This window comes from Ovis canadensis, chromosome 3, assembly GCF_042477335.2.
Source record: "Ovis canadensis isolate MfBH-ARS-UI-01 breed Bighorn chromosome 3, ARS-UI_OviCan_v2, whole genome shotgun sequence".
Lineage (NCBI taxonomy): Eukaryota > Metazoa > Chordata > Mammalia > Artiodactyla > Bovidae > Ovis > Ovis canadensis.
In genome coordinates, this window is record NC_091247.1 from 13,365,840 (window position 1) to 13,371,792 (window position 5,953).

General features: G+C 40.7%; 1 pseudogene; it reads left to right on the forward strand.

Annotated features, from left to right (window-relative positions):
- The first annotated feature begins 3,553 nt into the window (after positions 1–3,553).
- Positions 3,554–4,492, forward strand: LOC138438053 (olfactory receptor 1L8-like; annotated as a pseudogene).
- Positions 4,493–5,953: the final 1,461 nt, after the last annotated feature.

The window sequence follows — 5,953 nt, forward strand, 5'->3', positions numbered from 1 at the left end:
CACTTTCAAAGTATGTCCTGGAGACTTCATGATAAGTTTTAAAAGCGCTGAAAATAGCCTCCTCAGGAGTCCCCTGCCCCCTTGAGGGTAGCTGCACTCAGTTTTGCTAGCCACTGTGATTTCTGTACCTAGAGAAGTCATAGAGTAAACACTCTAAAGGGAGCAGGTTGTAATAAGCACATCATAGCTCCCTCACCAGTAAAGACCCAGAGGAGGCCAGGAGAGCTGAGTTCAAGCCTCTAAGAAGCTAGCAGACAGGTTTCCCCATTCAAGAGAGTTCCTGTCACAGTGTGTCTTGGCAGTTCTGCCTTCTATGATGGGAAACAGAGAAAAATAGAAAAGTACTGGGACAGAAGTTGAGAAAGGAACAGGGATGTGAAGCAGTATCAAGAAAATGGTTGACCCCTTTAAAATCTAGAGTAATCTGCTCTTTGTCCCTCCTCTCAACTCTTCATGCTTATCACTGGCTAGAAGGTCAAAAAGATCATCTTTCTGATATGTGAACCTAACCGATTTGATACGAGATGAAGAACAGATTTAAAAAAAAAAACAACAAGGAAAGATGAGAAGATATCTGGATATGAAAACTGAACATCAGTAGACTGGCTGCCCACCTAACCATCCACCTCAATCAGGTACTTATTTCAACCTCAAAATTCAGTTTTTGAATTTGATTCTGTTCCAAAAAAAATCACATGGACACTGTATAAAACAGAGTTTAGCCTAACATGTAAGACTAACTTTGTATGTTATGATCACCTTATTTGACCACTGGGCCAGGGTATGTTGTTATCCTATGGTTCCTGAGAAGCAGGTCCCCAGTAAGTGAATAGTGGGAACTTGGTAGAAAATAAAAATATTTCCACTCCCAGACTCATCCCAGGCTTTCAGAATAATGCCCTCAGATTCTCACTTTCAAAAATTCCTTCCATTTTTTAAAGTACTCATCATAGATGAGCACAGGAAATCCAACCTTACTTGACCACTTGGAATCTTCTTCATCTCATACTCCCTAGGCATTCCCTTCATGAATAACTTTTTTGAGGATGTATGTTGTACAAGCTTCACTTATACATGCTGTTTTATTATCTCTTTAGAATTCCTTAGATCACTCAGTGAGCAAGAAATGAAGGTCAGGCACAAACCCTCACCTTCTGCTTCCAAATTTAGTGCACTTTCTACTAAACACTCAATCCCATATACTTTTAATGTCCCCCCCAAAAGACCAAATTTTCCCTTATTGTTGCCAGTGAATCCTGCCTATTAGAATTTTCAAATTCTACAATCTGTTCAACACAGAAAATACAGATTTTCCATTGTATATAACAAAGGTCTGCTCTTAATGTGACATTAAACACATTTAAAGAAAACAATATGTATGTTAAAATAGATAATAAATAAATGGGGAAAAAATAGATCCTAAGAGTTATTGCTTCAGATATATACTTTTATAGCTTTATGAAAATATGACAAGATGACAGAGTGGGTAAACTAATTTAGAATTAGTTTAACTGAGTTTGAATGACCCATTACTTTCCTCTATATCTGTTTCCTCATCAGAAAAATATGATAAGAATAACAGTCTACACCTTACAAGGCTGTCATGAGAATTAAAGTACAACCTATACAAAGTAAGTGCTTAATTACAGTTCATTCTCACATTATTCAAAGCACAGACAAAAGTACAATCTAAAAAAGTGTTGTAAACTGATAACCAAGTTAATTTGACCATTAGAGTATTTGAGTGTGAAGACTAGAGTCATTTTAATCAGATTCATTAATTTTGAGAATATGTAGAAATACTTGATGGAGAAAAAGTCATTGGCAATGATGATAATGGGGAGAAGAAACAGTGGTATCAAATGTTTACTCTGTCCTGGAACTGTTCTAAGTGCTTAAGCACAAGCTATTGTGAAAACCTCATGAAAATCTTATAAATATTGTTCTGTGTGCTCAGCAGCTCAATCATACTGGACTGTTTGCAAACTCATGGACTGTAGCCTGACAGTCTCCTCTGTCCACGGGATTCTCCTGGCAAGAATATTGGAGTGTGGTACCATTTCCTTCTTCCAAGGGACCTTCCCAACACAGGGATTAAAACTATATCTCCTGCGTCACTTACATTGCAGACTGATTCTTTACCATCTGAGCCACCAGGGAAGCCCTTTCAAGGATATATACACAGGTAAATAAACGAATGATGGTATTGAAGGATGTGCTTGCTTAACAGTTGGGTAACAAAGATCTGGGAACATAATTAAGTTTAAGGAGCTAGAGGGAAAACTAAGTAACAAATTAAATTTTAAAATAAAGATTTGCATGGAGTGGTAGTATAATTTGATATTCACAAATGATTATTGCTTTCTAAATAAGTGCTTCTGAAAGTATAACAAGCACAACAGTAAAACTTTGTTGACATAGGTCTATTATTCCTTTGATTTCTCTGCTGATTACTTTATCAAGTCCCCTTTTTGGAAAGGTAGTTCAAAGACACACTTTCACATGCCACCACTGAACATTTGTTTTGATATACAGAGAAAAATCAAACCACCTTATCTGAAATAAATAAATTCGCCACCTTGTTTCTATTGATCTCTATATGCTTGTGCTATGCCGTGTTGTGCTAAGTCACTTCATTCGTGTCCGACTCTTTGGGACCCTATGGACCATAGCTTGAAAGTCTCCTCTGTCCATGGGATTCTCCAGGCAAGAATACTGGAATGGGTTGCCATGCCCTTCTCCACAGTATCTTCCCAACCCAGGGATCAAACCCGAGTCTTGAACCCAGGTCTCTTAGTCTTCTGCATTGGCAGATGGGTTCTTTACCACTAGTGCCACCTGCGAAGCCCTCTCTATACTCTTATGTGGATTTATTTTTATTTATAAAATGCAGAACTAGCTGATGATAGATAGATAGATCCATAGATAGATAGATCCTCTATTACAATGCAAAATCCACAAACCGTCCTGACTATGTCATATTCACAATTGTTTCCACACTCCCAGAATATTTTTCACAGAATAGGTGCTCAGTAAACAATTATTTCTAGATTTAAAATTAAACTGACTAAGGAAGATTTCTGGGCCTCCCTGGCAGCTCAGAGGTAAAGCGTCTGCCTGCAATGCAGAAGACCTGGGTTCAATCTCTGAGTTGGGAAGATCCCCTAGAAGGAAATGGCAACCCACTCCGGTACTCTTGCCTGGGCAATCCCGTGGACGGAGAAGCCTGGTAGGCTACAGTCCATGGGGTCACAAAGAGTCAGACATGACTGAGTGACTTCACTTTCACGTTTCATTTTCAAGGAAGATTCAACTCTGGTCTTCCTCAAAACTTCTTGCTATCAATATAAGAAGCATGGGAAGTCTTAGAGTTAAGAAGGAAGGGCAAGTTCAAGGACCACAAAGGTGACAAGTTGCCTATGTGGTAGCTGGTCACAACACTATAGGTAGAAAGTGAAGGTGGGAAGAAGCACAGACTTGTTGGCTTGTTGATGGTTTCAGTCATGGAGATGTGTGTTACATTATGTGAGTCTTCTCTATTTTAGTTGGCTCTATGATCATGGAAATACTCAACCAAACCAGCAGTGTCTCTGAGTTCATCCTCCTGGGGCTCTCCTCCCGGCCTGAGGACCAGAAGCCACTCTTCATCCTCTTCCTCATCATATACCTGGTCACCATAACAGGGAATGTGCTCACCATCCTGGCCGTCCGCTCTGACCCCCATCTGCACACCCCCATGTATTTCTTCTTGAGTGTCCTGTCTTTCACTGACATTTGGTATACAACAAGCATTGTCCCCAAGATGCTAGTTGACTTCCTGTCAGAGAAGAAGACCATCTCCTATGCCGGGTGTCTGACTCAAATGTATTTTATATATGTTTTGGCTAACATTGACAGCTGTCTTCTTGTAGTCATGGCCTTTGACCGCTATGTGGCCATCTGTGACCCCTTCCATTATGTCACCATCATGAACCACCGCCGCTGTGTTCTGCTGGTGGCCTTCTCCTGCTCATTGCCTCATGTCCACTCACTCCTCCACATACTTTTGCTGAATCAGCTTACCTTCTGCAACTCCAATGTTGTCCACCACTTCCTCTGAGACATCAACCCTCTGCTGAAATTGTCCTGCTCCTCCATATTTGTCAACGATCTCACAATAAAGACAGAAGGACTGGTTGTTTTGGTGACCCCCTTCCTATGCATTGGTTTCTCCTATGTGCGAATCTTCATTTCAGTTCTCCGGATCCCCTCAGCTGCAGGGAAATGCAAAGCCTTCTCCACCTGTGGCTCCCATGTGACTGCGGTAATCCTGTTTTATGGAAGCATCTTTTATGTCTATTTACAGCCCTTGTCCAGCTACACTGTTCAGGACCGAGTGGCTACAATTGTCTACACGGTTCTGTCCTCCATGCTCAATCCTTTCATCTACAGTCTGAGAAACAAAGACATGAAGAGGGGCCTGGGGAAGCTGATGGCCAGGAGGAAATCCTAGCCAGAAGCTTTTTGGACATGTTCATGGGTGTTTCTGCTGGTTTCTGATATACACAACAAACTCTTGTAAGTTAGCAGGTATAAATCACATGTGTCATTGATGTTTGATTGTGCTCATTTCTTTAATGTTCAGCTATAAACTACTGAGACTCTATTATGATTAGTAATAGGCTCAAGTTCTACCAAAGTCCTGATTCCAGTTTTCATATATCTATATCTCTCTTCCTACTGAAAGGTTGCACATGCTACGAGCCATGTGCGATGCTGGGACTCATGCCTCTGGAGGAGAGAATTCAATCTGGGGCCAGAGATGAGGCTTGATCACTAGAAGCTTTTGTGTAATAAACTTTTACTAATGTATGAAAGAGATAGAGAAAGCTTCTGACATAGACATCAGAAGGAGACAGAAAGAGTGCCCCCTTGTTAGTTTTTAGCAAAGGGGTATAATATCAATAACCTCAGATATGCAGATGTCACCACCCTTATGGCAGAAAGTGAAGAGGAACTAAAAAGCCTCTTGATGAAAGTAAAAGAAGAGAGTGAGAAAGTTGGCTTAAAGCTCAACATTCAGAAAATGAAGATCATGGCATCTGGCCCCATCACTTCATGGGAAATAGATGGGGAAACAGTGGAAACAGTGTCAGACTTTATTTTTTGTGGCACCAAAATCACTGCAGATGGTGACTGCAGCCATGATATTAAAAGACGTTTACTCCTCAGAAAGAAAGTTATGACCAACCTAGACAGCATATTAAAAAACAGAGACATTACTTTGCCAACAAAGGTCTGTCTAGTCAAGGCTATGGTTTTTCCAGTAGTCAGATATGGATATGAGAGTTGGACTGTGAAGAAAACTGAGTGCCGAAGAACTGATGCTTTTTTTTTTTGTTAGTCAGCTGATTTTTGTTTTGTTTTGTTTTAATATAAATTTATTTATTTTAATTGGAGGTTAATTACTTTACAATAAAGGAATTGAATTGATGCTTTTGAACTGTGGTGTTGGAGAAGATTCTAGAGTGTCCCTTGGACTGCAAGGAGATCCAACCAGTCCATCCTAAAGGAGATCAGTCCTGGGTGTTCATTGGAAGGACTGATGCTGAAGCTGAAACTCCAATACATTGGTCACCTCATGTGAAGAGTTGACTTATTGGAAAAGACTCTGATGCTAGGAGGGATTGGGGACAGGAGGAGAAGAGGACGACAGAGGATGAGATGGCTGGGTGGCATAACCAACTCGATGCACATGAGTTTGGGTAAACTCCGGGAGTTGGTGATGGACAGGGAGGCCTGGCGTGCTTCAATTCATGGGGTCACAAAGAGTCAAACATGACTGAGCGACTGAACTGAACTGATACACCTATTAACAAGCTGCTAATAAGAGAGAGGAAACACCTCAAAACTGAGAGAGTTGCACCAGGCCTCTCACCCACAACATGCATTTTAAGATAGTGTTGGCACAAGG